This window comes from Rhinopithecus roxellana, chromosome 5, assembly GCF_007565055.1.
Source record: "Rhinopithecus roxellana isolate Shanxi Qingling chromosome 5, ASM756505v1, whole genome shotgun sequence".
NCBI lineage: Eukaryota > Metazoa > Chordata > Mammalia > Primates > Cercopithecidae > Rhinopithecus > Rhinopithecus roxellana.
Genome location: NC_044553.1, coordinates 16,755,425 through 16,772,877, shown reverse-complemented (window position 1 = coordinate 16,772,877; position 17,453 = coordinate 16,755,425). Strand labels below are relative to the sequence as shown.

General features: G+C 37.5%; 1 protein-coding gene across 1 annotated transcript in view; it reads right to left on the bottom strand.

Moving 5' to 3' along the window:
* Positions 1–16,955, bottom strand: part of LOC104673110 (olfactory receptor 4Q3) — a 39,801-nt gene extending 22,846 nt beyond the window's left edge. Inside the window, exon 1 of the mRNA XM_010377040.2 lies at positions 16,858–16,955. The gene's annotated coding sequence lies outside the window, so the exon portion shown is untranslated. The remainder of the gene's footprint in view (positions 1–16,857) is intronic.
* Between the last annotated feature and the right edge of the window lie 498 nt (positions 16,956–17,453).

Sequence of the window (17,453 nt, the reverse complement as noted above, 5' to 3'; positions counted from 1 at the left end):
AAAAAAAAAAAAAAAAAAGCTTCACTAAGCAAAGCCCCCCAAAAATACAGAAAAATCAGATATAAGGAAACTTGAGGTGGAGGCCTACGTATGGGCCTATGAGAATAAGCACAAAGTATGCAGATCTTTGTTTCTCAACTCTGTGCCATTAGAAAGTATCCTCCAGAGTGGAGGCACTCAATAGCTAGGTGAAAAGAATGAGTGATCTAAAAATGTCAGTCAACTCTGATTTCATTCACCTCAGTGCTTATAAAAGGGAATATAAAGAAAGTTTTATACATGGAAAATATGCACAAGCCAGAAAATACAGGCATTCTCTTACCAAGGTTGGTGACAAGTCATTGAGCCACTGATAAGCCACTGAAGATGCAGCCTTGATGAGAAACCAACGCTAAGCCCTCAATATGGTACCAATCTTTGAGAAAACCAGCCAGCAATGGGTGGCAAATTGATTACATCAAATTTCTTTTACTTTTGGGGGTGCAAAGTGACATGAAAGAGTGTAGTCAACCTCTACTTCTTCATTTCTTATTCACTCCCCAACCCCCTATGATCTTGCTTTCTATCTCCTCTGTTCAACTAAAACTTCTTTTCATCATGTTTCTATAGAGGATTAACAATAATCGCTGTCACCACGTTTTGGCTGGAACAAACAGAAGAATCAGACAGGTACACTCGCTGTTCAGCAATATTCTATCTTCGGCAACCTCTGCTGCTGATACCCAGGCAAACAGGGTCTGGAGTGGACCTCAAGCAATCTCCAACAGACCAACAGAGAGTCCTTCTGACTGTCAGAAGGAAAACTATCAAACAGGAAGGACACCTATACCAAAACCCCATCAGTTCGTCACCACCATCAAAGACCAGAGACAGATAAAACCACAAAGATGGGGAAGAAGCAGGGCAGAAAAGCTGGAAATTCAAAAAATAAGAGCGCATCTCCCCCTGCAAAGGAGCGCAGCCCATCACCAGCAACGGATCAAAGCTGGTCAGAGAATGACTTGGACGAGAGGAGAGAAGAAGGCTTCAGTCCATCAAACTTATCAGAGCTAAAGGAGGAATTACGTACCCAGCGCAAAGAAACTAAAAATCTTGAAAAAAGAGTGGAAGAATTGACAGCTAGACTCATTAATGCAGAGAAGATCATAAACGAAATGACAGAGATGAAAACCATGACACGAGAAATACGTGACAAATGCACAAGCTTCAGTAACCGACTCGATCAACTGGAAGAAAGAGTATCAGCGATTGAAGATCAAATGAATGAAATGAAGCGAGAAGAGAAACCAAAAGAAAAAAGAAGAAAAAGAAATGAGCAAAGCCTGCAAGAAGTATGGGATTACGTAAAAAGACCAAATCTACGTCTGATTGGGGTGCCTGAAAGTGAGGGGGAAAATGGAACCAAGTTGGAAAACACTCTTCAGGATATCATCCAGGAGAACTTCCCCAACCTAGTAGGGCAGGCCAACATTCAAATTCAGGAAATACAGAGAACGCCACAAAGATACTCCTCCAGAAGAGCAACTCCAAGACACATAATTGCCAGATTCACCAAAGTTGAAATGAAGGAAAAAATCTTAAGGGCAGCCAGAGAGAAAGGTCGGGTCACCCACAAAGGGAAGCCCATCAGACTAACAGCAGATCTCTCGGCAGAAACTCTACAAGCCAGAAGAGAGTGGGGGCCAATATTCAACGTTCTTAAAGAAAAGAATTTTAAACCCAGAATTTCATATCCAGCCAAACTAAGTTTCATAAGTGAAGGAGAAATAAAATCCTTTACAGATAAGCAAATGCTTAGAGATTTTGTCACCACCAGGCCTGCCTTACAAGAGACCCTGAAGGAAGCCCTAAACATGGAAAGGAACAACCGGTACCAGCCATCGCAAAAACTTGGCAAAATGTAAAGACCATCGAGGCTAGGAAGAAACTGCATCAACTAACGAGCAAAATAACCAGTTAATATCATAATGGCAGGATCAAGTTCACACATAACAATATTAACCTTAAATGTTAATGGACTAAATGCTCCAATTAAAAGACACAGACTGGCAAACTGGATAAAGAGTCAAGACCCATCAGTCTGCTGTATTCAGGAGACCCATCTCACATGCAGAGACATACATAGGCTCAAAATAAAGGGATGGAGGAAGATCTACCAAGCAAATGGAGAACAAAAAAAAGCAGGGGTTGCAATCCTAGTCTCTGATAAAACAGACTTTAAACCATCAAAGATCAAAAGAGACAAAGAAGGCCATTACATAATGGTAAAGGGATCAATTCAACAGGAAGAGCTAACTCTCCTAAATATATATGCACCCAATACAGGAGCACCCAGATTCATAAAGCAAGTCCTTAGAGACTTACAAAGAGACTTAGACTCCCATACAATAATAATGGGAGACTTCAACACTCCGCTGTCAACATTAGACAGATCAACGAGAGAGAAAGTTAACAAGGATATCCAGGAATTGAACTCATCTCTGCACCAAGCGGACCTAATAGACATCTATAGAACTCTCCACCCCAAATCAACAGAATATACATTCTTCTCAGCACCACATCGCACTTATTCCAAAATTGACCACATAATTGGAAGTAAAGTACTCCTCAGCAAATGTAAAAGAACAGAAATTATAACAAACTGTCTCTCAGACCACAGTGCAATCAAACTAGAACTCAGGACTAAGAAACTCAATCAAAACCGCTCAACTACATGGAAACTGAACAACCTGCTCCTGAATGACTACTGGGTACATAACGAAATGAAAGCGGAAATAAAGATGTTCTTTGAAACCAATGAGAACAAAGATACAACATACCAGAATCTCTGGGACACATTTAAAGCAGTGTGTAGAGGGAAATTTATAGCACTAAATGCCCACAAGAGAAAGCAGGAAAGATCTAAAATTGACACTCTAACATCACAATTAAAAGAACTAGAGAGGCAAGAGCAATCACATTCAAAAGCTAGCAGAAGGCAAGAAATAACTAAGATCAGAGCAGAACTGAAGGAGATAGAGACACAAAAAACCCTCCAAAAAATCAATGAATCCAGGAGTTGGTTTTTTGAAAAGATCAACAAAATTGACAGACCGCTAGCAAGGCTAATAAAGAAAAAAGAGAGAGGAATCAAATAGATGCAATAAAAAATGATAAAGGGGATATCACCACTGACCCCACAGAAATACAAACTACCATCAGAGAATACTATAAACGCCTCTACGCAAATCAACTAGAAAATCTAGAAGAAATGGATAATTTCCTGGACACTTACACTCTCCCAAGGCTAAACCAGGAAGAAGTTGAATCCCTGAATAGACCAATAGCAGGCTCTGAAATTGAGGCAACAATTAATAGCCTACCCACCAAAAAAAGTCCAGGACCAGATGGATTCACAGCTGAATTCTACCAGAGGTACAAGGAGGAGCTGGTACCATTCCTTCTGAAACTATTCCAATCAATAGAAAAAGAGGGAATCCTCCCTAACTCATTTTATGAGGCCAACATCATCCTGATACCAAAGCCTGGCAGAGACACAACAAAAAAAGAGAATTTTAGACCAATATCCCTGATGAACATTGATGCAAAAATCCTCAATAAAATACTGGCAAACCGGATTCAGCAGCACATCAAAAAGCTTATCCACCATGATCAAGTGGGCTTCATCCCTGGGATGCAAGGCTGGTTCAACATTCGCAAATCAATAAACGTAATCCAGCATATAAACAGAACCAAAGACAAGAACCACATGATTGTCTCAATAGATGCAGAAAAGGCTTTTGACAAAATTCAACAGCCCTTCATGCTAAAAACGCTCAATAAATTCGGTATTGATGGAACATACCTCAAAATAATAAGAGCTATTTATGACAAACCCACAGCTAATATCATACTGAATGGGCAAAAACTGGAAAAATTCCCTTTGAAAACTGGCACAAGACAGGGATGCCCTCTCTCACCACTCCTATTCAACATAGTGTTGGAAGTTCTGGCTAGAGCAGTCAGGCAAGAGAAAGAAATCAAGGGTATCCAGTTAGGAAAAGAAGAAGTCAAATTGTCCCTGTTTGCAGATGACATGATTGTATATTTAGAAAACCCCATTGTCTCAGCCCAAAATCTCCTTAAGCTGATAAGCAACTTCAGCAAAGTCTCAGGATACAAAATCAATGTGCAAAAATCACAAGCATTCTTATACACCAGTAACAGACAAGCAGAGAGCCAAATCAGGAATGAACTTCCATTCACAATTGCTTCAAAGAGAATCAAATACCTAGGAATCCAGCTTACAAGGGATGTAAAGGACCTCTTCAAGGAGAACTACAGACCACTGCTCAGTGAAATCAAAGAGGACACAAACAAATGGAAGAACATACCATGCTCATGGATAGGAAGAATCAATATCGTGAAAATGGCCATACTCCCCAAGGTTATTTATAGATTCAATGCCATCCCCATCAAGCTACCAATGACTTTCTTCACAGAATTGGAAAAAACTGCTTTAAAGTTCATATGGAACCAAAAAAGAGCCCGCATTGCCAAGACAATCCTAAGTCAAAAGGACAAAGCTGGAGGCGTCACGCTACCTGACTTCAAACTATACTACAAGGCTACAGTAACCAAAACAGCATGGTACTGGTACCAAAACAGAGATATAGACCAATGGAACAGAACAGAGTCCTCAGAAATAATACCACACATCTACAGCCATCTGATCTTTGACAAACCTGAGAGAAACAAGAAATGGGGAAAGGATTCCCTATTTAATAAATGGTGCTGGGAAAATTGGCTAGCCATAAGTAGAAAGCTGAAACTGGATCCTTTCCTTACCCCTTATACGAAGATTAATTCAAGATGGATTAGAGACTTAAATGTTAGACCTAATACCATAAAAACCCTAGAAGAAAATCTAGGTAGTACCATTCAGGACATAGGCATGGGCAAGGACTTCATGTCTAAAACACCAAAAGCAACGGCAGCAAAAGCCAAAATTGACAAATGGGATCTAATGAAACTAAAGAGCTTTTGCACAGCAAAAGAAACTACCATCAGAGTGAACAGGCAACCTACAGAATGGGAGAAAATTTTTGCAACCTACTCATCTGACAAAGGGCTAATATCCAGAATCTACAAAGAACTCAAACAAATATACGAGAAAAAAACAAACAACCCCATCAAAAAGTGGGGAAAGGATATGAACAGACATTTCTCAAAAGAAGATATTCATACAGCCAACAGACACATGAAAAAATGCTCATCATCACTCGCCATCAGAGAAATGCAAATCAAAACCACAATGAGATACCATCTCACACCAGTTAGAATGGCAATCATTAAGAAGTCAGGAAACAACAGGTGTTGGAGAGGATGTGGAGAAATAGGAACACTTTTACACTGTTGGTGGGATTGTAAACTAGTTCAACCATTATGGAAAACAGTATGGCAATTCCTCAAGGATCTAGAACTAGATGTACCATATGACCCAGCCATCCCACTACTGGGTATATACCCAAAGGATTATAAATTATTCTACTACAAAGACACATGTACACGTATGTTTATTGCGGCACTATTCACAATAGCAAAGACTTGGAATCAACCCAAATGTCCATCTGTGACAGACTGGATTAAGAAAATGTGGCACATATACACCATGGAATACTATGCAGCCATAAAAAAGGATGAGTTTGCGTCCTTTGTAGGGACATGGATGCAGCTGGAAACCATCATTCTTAGCAAACTATCACAAGAAGAGAAAACCAAACACCGCATGTTCTCACTCATAGGTGGGAACTGAACAATGAGATCACTTGGACTCGGGAAGGGGAACATCACACACTGGGGTCTATCATGGGGAGGGGGGAGGGGGGAGGAGGGAGGGATTGCATTGGGGAGTTATACATGATATAAATGATGAATTGATGGGTGCTGACGAGTTGATGGGTGCAGCACACCAACATGGCATAAGTATACATATGTAACAAACCTGCACGTTATGCACATGTACCCTAGAACTTAAAGTATAATAAAAAAAAAAAAAAAAAAAAAAAAAAAAAAAAAAAACAATAATCATCATATGGATATTTTATCTTAGGTATAACAAAGTATAGTAACTCAAATAGATTTTCCAATCTACCATTATTTTCATTAGTCAACATTATCTTAGCCAGAGAAGATGTGAACTCTACATTTTGTAATTCTGTGTTGTTTGGGTTTGAAAACCTTTGCTATAACCTGGGAATAAGTTGTCTTGGATCAGTTGCAGCCTCTTATGAACAAGAGTAAAGATGAAAAAGTTGAAAAATGTGTATTACCCTATAATTTGCAACTCAAAATCTAGCTTATTTTTCATGTTTCACATGAAATAGATGTTTAACCTAGTAGTTCTCAACTTTAATATCCATATCAATCACCTATGGATCTTTTCAAAATGCAGATTCTCTGTGACATCAGAAAGATTGAAGAATAGGAGGTCCCAGTTTTCCCTCCCCTTCATAGAATGTTCAATTAGCAACTGTACACAGATAAAAACTCCTATGTGAACACTTCAAAACTCATGATTAAGCCTGAGAAACCTGTGTGAACTAAAGAACCAAACAAAATGCCACATGAGAAGGGTAAAAAGAATAGTCTCACTTTGACCACATCACCTCTCCCTCTCTCCCAAGTCAGCACACCACTTAGAATTTTTCTAGGCCCACAGTTTCTACAGTAGGAAAAGAGAACTAGAGATGGACATTCACGTCCCCTGCATTCTAAGATACTTCCCAGGAAGCCTACTCTGGTCTGACCTTGGAAGGAGCATAGGGGTAATAACATGGCTAGACTACTGTGGTCAGGTAGAAACAGATCAGGAAGGCAGAGCTCAGAGTGACAAACATGCAGATCTTGGTGGTAGCTCTATGTAACTGCCATCAGTGTTATGTGATTAGGGGTATTAGCCAACAGTGTAACAAGCCAACAAAGTGAAGCTGGTTGTCCCTGGAAATAGGAAGTTCTACCTGGCTTGAATCCCTAAACAATCAGCCTCCATGCCAGCCCCAGATCCTATCACAAAGCCCAGGGAGGGGAGATGACCACAGCGCATTTTGGTAAAGTACAAGGGCCAGACCTGCCCCACTCAGAAGCCCAAACAGTAGTTTGGCTTAGTCTCAAAACCCACAACAGGGACCCAGCCAGGCAGGGAGATGCATATCACAGCCCATTTTTAGCACAGTGTAGGGTCTAGAACTGCCTTACCTGGGAACTCGAACAGTGGTTCAACTCAGCCTCAAAATCATCCCCAAAGCCCACTCACAGAGAGAGATACCTGCCACAGTGCATTTTGGCAAAGTGAAAGGGCTATATATACCCCAACAAGGAATCTAAATGGTGGTTTGGCTCAATCTCAAAGCCCACCCCAATGTCCCACCCAGGCAGGAAGCCAAACATCAAATGTGAATTCCCACCAAGTATAGTAGTTGTACTCTCCATCTTGAGCAGAGTCTCCACCTAACTTTGTGAGTAAGCCTGCAACCCCATACAACTGCAGAACTCAAATAGTGGTATCATCTAGCCAGGAAATACATCCTGTGGCCTGGCCCGGTCAGAGGCAATCACCATCCAAGCAAGCAATTTTGTCTGCTTGCAGAGCTCATTTAGTGGTCTTACCAAAAATCAGAGCCCAGCCAGTAGTCCCAGCTGAACTCAGAGCAAAGACAAAAGCTGAGCCATCAGGAGAACCTGAAAGCAGAAAGCAAGCTCTACCTACCAGGGTTGGTACCAGCTGACCAATCTAGAATCAAAGGTTAGACTAAATAATGAAAGTCTATTCCTGCCAACTAATACCTCCTCAAATGAACAGACACCAGTGCAAGAACACAAGGATTGTGAAGAATTGGGGAATGATGACACCTCCAAAATAAACTAATAAAACTCTAACAATGAACCCTAAAGAAATGGAGATTTGCAAAATGACTGACAAAGAATTCAGAAAAGTCTTCTTTAAAAATGTAGTGAACTACAAGAATATAAGGATAGATAAATAAAATTTGGAAAATAATACACAAACAATATAAGATTTTTGACAAAGAAATAGAAATAATAAAAATATAGAAATCTTAAAGAATAAAATCACTGAAATGAAAGTGCAATAGATAGCTCTAACAACAGGCTCGATAAAGCAGAAAGGAAACAATCAGTAAGCTGGAGACAAAACATTTAAAATAATTCAGTCAGAAAAAAATAAAAAGAATGTAAAAGAATAAAGAAAGACTCTGGATATGAAGGAAAGAAGGAAAACTATGAAGGAAAACTATTAAGACCTAATATTCATCTAATAGGAGTTTTCAGAAAGAAAAGAAATAGAAAAGAGACCAGAAAGCAGAAATTCTAAAAAATTACCAAATCGGGAGAAAGTTGCTAACATCTAAATACAGCAAATGCAGAGGTATGCAAACAAGTTTAAGCCAAATAGGAATTATCCAAGATGTATAGTAATCAAAATAACAAAAATTAAAGAAAAAGAAAACATTCTGAAAACAGCAAGTAATGAGAAGCATATCACATACAAGGGAATACCAAAATAGCTGTCACTGGATTTCTCAGCAAAAACCCAGGAGACCAGGAGAGAGTAGGATAATGTATTCAAAGTGCTGAAGAGAAAAAACGAGGCCAACAAGACTACTTAACCCAGCAAAGTTGTCCTTGGCAAATGAGAGAAAAAAAAAAAACTTTTCCAGACAAACAAAAGCTATGGGAGTTCATCACCACTAAATATTGTCTTAAGAGAACCACTAAAGGGAGTTATTTGAGCTAAATTAAAAGGCTGCTAATTAAAAACATAAAACATATGAGAACACAAACGCATTGGTATAAGAAATACAAAGTCATATCCAGAATATTCTAAGACTGTAATGACGATGTGTAAAGCAATTTTTTTCCTATAGTACAATGGTTAAAAGACAAACCTATTAAAACACATAGAGCAAAAATAGTCAATGGATACCCATTAGAAAATGATGTAAATTTTGACATCAAAAACATAAAATGTGGGAGAGGAGAAATTAAGTGTACAGATGTCGTTGGCAAATAAAGTGTACAGTTGTTGTTGCTGTCAGCTTAGAATAGTATATCATGTAAAAATAAAGACTAAAAACATCACCCAACACTACATAAGTACATGGAAATTAAGTGACTTGCTCCTGGATGACTTCTGGGTGAACAATGAAATTAAGGCAGAAATAAAAAAGTCTTTGAAATAACTGAAAACAGAGACAAAATATGCCAAGATCTCTGGGATGCAGCAAAAGCAGTGTTAAGAGAAAAGTTTATAGCACTAAACAATTACCTCAAAAAGTTAGATATATCTCAAATTAATGACCTAGCCTCAAACAAATAGAATAGCTAGAAAAACTAAAACAAAGCTAGCAGGAAAAAAAATAACTAAAACCAGAGCAGATCTGAATGAAATAGACCAGAAAATTAATGCCAAGAATCAATGAAACCAAAAGTTGATTCCTTAAAAGGATAAACAAGATTGATGGGCTGCCAGCTACAGTAACAGAGAGAGAGAGAGAGAGAGAGAGACAGAGAGACAGAGAGAGAGAGAAGATTCAAATAACCACATTAAGAAATGACAAAGGGAACATTACAAATGATCCCAGAATACAGAATATCCTCCAAGACTATTAGGAACACACCTCTATGAACACAAACTACTAAATCTAGAAGAAATGAATAAATTTCTGGAAACAACCTCCCAAGATTGAATCTGGGAGAGATTAAAACCCTAAAAGATGAATATTAAGGTCCAACACAGAAGCAGCAATAAAAATCTACCAACCAAAAAAGTCCTAGACCAGATGGTTTCACAGCCAAATTCTACCAAATATACAAAGAAGAGCTAGAACCAATTCTACTGAAACTATTCCCAAAAATGAAGAGAATGGACTCCTGCCTAACTCATTCTACAAAGGCACATCTCTTTGATACCAAAACCTGGCAAGTGAAAGTTTATAGCTACAAGTGCCTACACTAAAAAAGTAGAAAAATTTCAAATAACCTAGTGATGTATCTTTAAAAACTAAAAAAGCAAAAGCAAACAAACCCAAATTATTAGAAGAAAATAAATAATAAAGGTCAGAGTAGTAATAAATGAAATGGAAAGAAAACACACAATACAGAAGATCAACAGAGAGAAAAGTTTGTTTTTTGAAAAGATAAACAAAATCAACAAAACTTTACCCAAGAGAAAAAGGGAAAAAACCCAAATAAATAAAATTAAGACATAAAACCAGTACTGCAGAAATTAAAAGGATCACTTGCAACCATATGCCAATAAACTGGAAAATTCAGAGAAAAATAGATAAATTCTTAGATACATACAACCTACCAAGTTTGAGCCATGAAGAAATCCAAAACCTGAACAATAACAAGTAATGAGATCAAAGCCCTAATAAAAAGTCTCTCAGCAAAGAAAAGCCCAGAGCATGATGGCTTCTCTGTTGAATTTTACCAGATATCTATAGACGAATTAACACCAGCCCTACTCAAACTATTCCGAAAAATATAGGAACACAAAACACATCTAAATTCATTCTATTAGGAGATTATTACTCTGATACAAAACCAGAAAGAGACATATCAACAAAAGAAAACTACAGACCAATATCCCTGATGAACACTGATGCAAAAATCCTCAAGAAAATACTAGCAAACTAAATCCAACATCACATTAAAAAACTAATTCACCATGATCAAGTGAGTTTTATTCCAGAAATGCTAGGATGATTCAACATATGCAAATCCATAAATGTAATTCATCACATAAACAAAGTTAAAAACAAAAACCATAGGATCATTTCAATTGATGTTGAAAAAGACAACCATAAAATAGGAGAAAATATTTGTAAACTATCCATCTGACAAGGGATTAATAACCAGAATTTATAAGGAGCTCAAACAACTCAATAGGAAAAATCTGATCATCTAATTTAAAAATGGGCAAAAGATCTTGCTCAAAGGAAGACATATAAATGGCAAACACGCATGTGAAAAAGTGCTCAACATCACTTATCATCAGAGAAATGCAAACCAAAACTGCAAGACGAATCATCTAACCCCAGTTAAAATGGCTTATATCCAAAAGACAGGCAGTAAGAAATGCTGGCTAGGGGCCAGGCGCGGTGACTCACTCCTGTAATCCCAGCACTTTGGGAGTCCGAGGCGGGCAGATCACAAGGTCAGGAGATCGAGACCATTCTGGCTAACACGATGAAACCCTGTCTCTAGTAAAAATACAAAAAAATAAAAAAATTAGCCGGGCGTGGTGGCAGGCACCTGTAGCCCCAGCTACTCGGGAGGCTGAGGCAGGAGAATGACATGAACCCGGGAGGCAGAGCTTGCAGTGGGCTGAGATGACACCACTGTATTCCAGGACCTGGGCGACAGAGCAAGACTCCGTCTCCAAAAAAAGAAATTCTGGCTAGGATATGGAGAAAGGGGAACCCACTGTTGGTGGGAAAGTAAATTAGTACAATCACTATGGAGAACAGTTTGGAGGTTTCTCAAAGAAAACAAAAATAAAGCTACCATATGACCCAGCAATGCCATTGGTAGGTATACACACAAAAAAAAGGAAATCAGGATATCTGAGAGATACCTGCATTCCCATGCATATTGCAGCACTATTCACAATAGCCATGATTTGGAAGCAACCTGTGTGTCCATGAACAGATGAATAAATAAAGAAAATGTGGTTAATACACACAATGGAGAAATATACAGTCATAAAAAAGAATGAGATCCTGTTATTTGCAACAACATGGATAGAACTAGAGGTTATTATGTTAAATAAAATAAGCCAGGGACAGAAAGATGAATTTTCCATGTGCTCACTTATTTGTGGGAGCTAAAACTTAAAATAACTGGATTCATAGAGATAGAGAATAGAGTATTAGTTACCAGAGACTGGGAAGAATAGTAGGATTAAGGGGAGGAATGGATAATGGGTATAAAATACAGTTAGATAGAATAAATAAGATCTAGTATTTGATAGTACAACAAGGTGACTATAAGCAAACATAATTTATAGTACATTTAAAAATAACTAAAAGAGTATAATTGCATTGTTTGTAACACAAAGAAAAGGTAAATGTTTGAAGTGATGGACATCCCATTTACCCTGATGTAATTATTATACATCGTATGCCTGTAGCAAAATATCTCATGTACCCCATAAACATATACAGTCACTGTGTACCCATACAAATTAAAAAAGGAAAATATAAAATAAACAACCTGATATTACAACTCAAGTGACTAATGAAAGAAAAACAAACTAAACCCAAAGTCAGCAGAAGGAAAGAAACAACAATGATCAGAATGCAAATAAACAAAATAGAGACTAAAACTATAATAGAAAAGAACTCAATGTAATAAAGAGTGTTTTTTCAGAAGGATAAACAAATCAACAAACCTTTAGCCAGACCAAGAAAAAAAGAGAAAGGACTCAAATATTAATACGATCAAAAGTGAAAAGGAAGACATTACAATTGATACCATAGAAACATAAAAGCTCATAAGAAAAAAAAACTTAGAGTACTATGAACAATTGTACACTAACAAATTGAATAAAGTAGAAGAAATAAATAAATTCCAAGATACATGAAAGATACCAAGACTGAATCAAGAAGAAATAGTAAGTACGAACAGACCAAAAATGAGTAAGAAGATTGAATTGTAATAAAGTCTGCCATCAAAGAAAAGCCCAGAATACCTTTACTGTTATATTCTACCAAACATGTAAATAATTAGCAATCCTCAAACTCTTCCCAAAAAAATCTAAGAGGAAGGGATACTTCCAAACTTTTTTTACGTGGCCAACATTACTCTGATACCAAAGACAGATGAGAACAAGAAAAAGAAAAGAAAAATCACAGGCCAATATCCCTGATGAATGTAGATGCAAGAATCCTCAATCAAATACTAGCACACTGAATTCAATAGCACATTAAAAAGATAACTTACCATGCTCAAATGGATTTACCCCAAGGATACAAGATGGATCAACATACATAAATCTATAAATGTGATATACAACATTAACAAAATGAAGCCCCAAAATTATATAATCATCTAATTAGATGCAGAAATAGAAATCACATTAAAAAGATAACTTACCATGCTCAAGTGGATTTACCCCAAGGATACAGGATGGATCAACATACATAAATCTATAAATGTGATATACAACATTAACAAAATGAAGCCCCAAAATTATATAATCATTGAATCAGATGCAGAAATAGCATTTGAAAAATTCAACATTTTTTCATGAAAAGATTCTCAACAGAGTTGGTTTAGAAGAAATATACTTCAACACAATAAAGACCATATATTACAAGCCTACAGCTCACATTACATTCAATGTACCCTCCAAATCTCAGGTTTAATTGAGATCCCCAATGTCAGATGGGGTGCCTGGTGGGAGGTGTCTGTGTTATGGGGGTGAATCCCTCATTGGATGTTGATGGTATCCAACCCAACCCTCATGAACGGGTTTGCATTTTACCTATAGTAGAGTTACCATTAGATCTGATGGTTAAAAAGAGTATGGGACAATCCCCCCCCAACCTTGCTCCCTCTCTTGCTACGTGACACATCTGCTCCCCCTTCACTTTCTTCAATGAGTAAAAGCTTCCTTAGGCTTCAGAAGCTAAGCAGATGCTGATGCCATGCTTGTACTGCCTGCAGGACCATGAGCCAAATAAACCTCTTTTCTTTATAAATTACTCAGTCTCAGGTATTCCTTTATAGCAATGTAAAATGGACTAACACAAATGTTATTGGTGATTTATGCTATGGCCATTTTAAGGGTCTGGTGGGGGGAAGCCATATTTAAATATATTGGAGGTGAGGAAGACATGAGGAAAAGATGAAGATTCCTTACCGTCTCTTAAGTATGGCAGGAGCGCTCCTGCCTCGTGGCCCCTATACATGCCATCTCCTCTACCTGGAATGCTCTTTTCCCAGATATTTATATTTCTTTCCCCCACACTCCCTTCAAATCTTTGACCTAATATCACCTTTTCAGTGAGGCCTTTCCTGACTAGCTATTGAAAATTCCACCCAGGGGAATTGAGAGATATTGGTGGAAAGGTACAATGCTTCAGCTAAACAGGATGAATACATTTGGAGATCTATTGTACATCATGGTGACTGTAGTTAGTAGTCATGTTATACCATTGTCCCTAAATATCTGCAGTATCTGGGGGGCAATTGGTTCCAGGACTCCCCAAGGACACCAAAATTCTGGGATGTTCAAGTCCCTTATATAAAATGATATCATTTTATATTTGCATGTAACCTATGCATATTCTTCCATATACTTTAAATCATCTATAGATTACTTATAATACAAATAAAATATAAATGTTTTATACATAGTTGTTATACTGGTTTTTTTATTTTTATTGCTTTTATTGTATTTTTTGTGAGTTTTTTTCCTAATGCTTTCTACCCAGTTGATTGAATGCCTGAATGGGAACTCATGGAAACATAAGGCTAAAAGTATACTTGAAATTGTTAAAAGAGATTTTAAATGTTCTCTCACAGTAAAATGAAAGTATGTGGAAGTGATAAATATGTTAATTAGTTTGAATTAATCATTTCACCATATATACATATCAAAAAATCATCTTGTATGCCGCAAATATATAGTTTTTTAATATAAAATAAAAAATATTCAGTCACCTATTACAAAGCAAGCACGTATTGAACAAGTGCCAAGTTAACCTCACATACTGGATAATGATTCCATGGAAAGTAGCTTTGAGCCTTGCTTAAATGGGAAAAGACCCAAGTGACAGAGTAGCTCCCTATGGAAAATTGTAACTGGTTTAAATGACAGCTTAAACTCCAGAATGTCTCACCAAACAGTCAAATATATCTGTGTAAGGGCAGAAGTAAAACAATGCTAGCTTTGTGAATTGTTTTTTCTTCTCATATGAATCTATATACTGTTTTTGTCAATTACATCTTAATAAGGCAGGGGGGGGGAAATGCACCTTTGCCAGCTCCCACACACACTCCCTATTGACCTGACATTTCTAATGTTTCACCACGTTTACTCATCACTCCCTAACATACTATATAGCTTACTTATTTATTTACCACCTGTCTTCTCCCTTTGGAATGTAAGTTCCACATAGGAATTTTTGTACATTTTGTTCACTGCTATGTGCATGAGCATTTAGAGCATTCACAATCAATTGCTATTGATGGATTAATTAATCAATTCTTAACATTAAAATATAAATAATATAAACATGTATAGTAAATTTTATACTTAAATACCAATACTACTCTATGAATATAAGTATGATGAAAGGAAAAATTTTAAATATTAAATGGTTATATTGTATTCTTGTGGATGCATATGTTTTCTCAAATTTTTCTATAATAAACTTGTAGTTACACTTGTAAAATATCGAAAGTGAGTATTTGTTAAGATAAATTTATGTAAATAAATTTCATAATTTCTGAAATGGCCATTTCAGAGGTATAGGGGAGGTGAGGAGGAGATGAGGACTCCCTGCTGTCTCAGTCATGCCAGACGCGCTCCTGCTTTGTGGCACCTATACATGCCGTCTTCTCTGCCTGGAACCCTCTTTCCCCAGATGTTTATGTTTCTTGCCTCCACACTTCCTTCAAGTCTTTATCCAAATATCACCTTTATGAGATTTCTGAATTTTTTATTCATCTATAACATACAAAAAGTACATTGCACAAATCATAAGTATATTGCTCAATGAATTGTTATCAACTGATAACTCCTGTGTAAAGGTACCTAGTTCAAGAAACTGAATGTTATCAGCATCCCACAATCCCAACCTTTTCAGTGAGGCTTTCCCTAACTACCTATTGAAAATTCCACCCGGGGGACATGGGGAGGCATTTGTCAAAGGGTAAAATGTTTCAGCTAAAAAGGATGAGTAAGTTCTGGATATCTACTGTACACCATTAACCTTAAGAGAGATCTCAAAACGAAGAAGAACTCACAGAAAAATTGCTGTAAAGGATACACATGAAAGGGGCAGAAGGGAGGTGGAGGGAGTGCAGAGAGCTGTGGGCTGAGTCTGAGCCTCAAGCCTTTTTCAGCATAAAACGCCACAAAAACTGTTGATAAGCAAGCCTGTCCCCCATTTACTAAGCTTAGGCAATTAACTTTATGTATCAAAATTTTATTACTGCCCAACACTGATTTAAGGACTCAACACTCTGACTTGAGAAAACCTAAAGTACAAAAAGTTACCTCAAAGGTGGATGAGAATCTCTAAGGAGCTCAAATATATGTCTTCAATGTGTTCTAATTGCAAATTACTTACAAGCTGGCACAACATATTGGGAGAGAGGAGTAGTAGAATGGTAAAAGTCAAACCTAACTTCAAAATATTGTAAATTATGGCTCTAAGATCATTCTTAACGACCCAATATGTGCAATGAGGCTCTTCTCTTCCTCCTCCAAGTTACAGATGGGAACACGAAAGACTAAGCCATTCACATTATCCGAGGGAAGGCAGAGGGAAAGGGCAGTCCAGGTGTCCTGAACTGTACTGCTCACAGGGGAGGCCTGGCCTACCACTAAGTCTGGATACTTCCAAACCTACTCTTACATGAAAATAATATCTGGGGACCATTTCATTCCAATTGGTTTTGGGTCCTAGTTTCTGCCCAGTGGTCAAATCCAGAAACCCGGTCAGGACCTAGTTTCAATGAGTGGCTCTGAGCTTAGCTAATTAATGGCTTCCTGGCCCAAGAAAGCTTTCTTGTTTTTGTTTGTTTAATTGTTTGCTATTGCACTAAAATACGTTGTCTTACCTGACAATGAGTGAGCTCAGGATTATCTTGGCACATTTGGTTATGTGGTTTGAGCCCTCCCAGAGTGTTACTGTCTGCTAGCTACCCATTAAAGTTTAGTAAGGCAGAAGACAATGAGCTAGCTAGAGATGTCACAGAGCCTTTGCTGCCATGGCAATAATTGTTGGACCAGATCACAGAGAAGGATGTAAGAGATAAGAAAGAGAAAATTGCAGGTAAAGCTGAAGCATAATAGTTTTTTTTTTTAATAGTCTCTAAAATTATAACAGAGTAATGTGTTTAAACTTGTGGGGAAAACTACTTTATGAGAAAGGCTGATTTTCCAACATCCTCTTAAAGAGATATGGTTTTATGGAAGAATGGTTTCTAAGCTACACTTCTTTTTTTTTTTTTTTTTTTTTAAGGCAGAGTCTTGCCCTGTCACCCAGGCTGGAGTGCAGTGGCGTGACTTCGGCTCACTGCAACCTCCGCCTCCCAGGTTCAAACGATTCTCCTTGCCTCAGCCTCCCAAGTAGCTGGGATTACAGGTGCCCACCACCATGCCTGGTGAGTTTTTTTTTTTTTTTTTTTTTTTTTTTTTTTTTTGTATTTTTAGT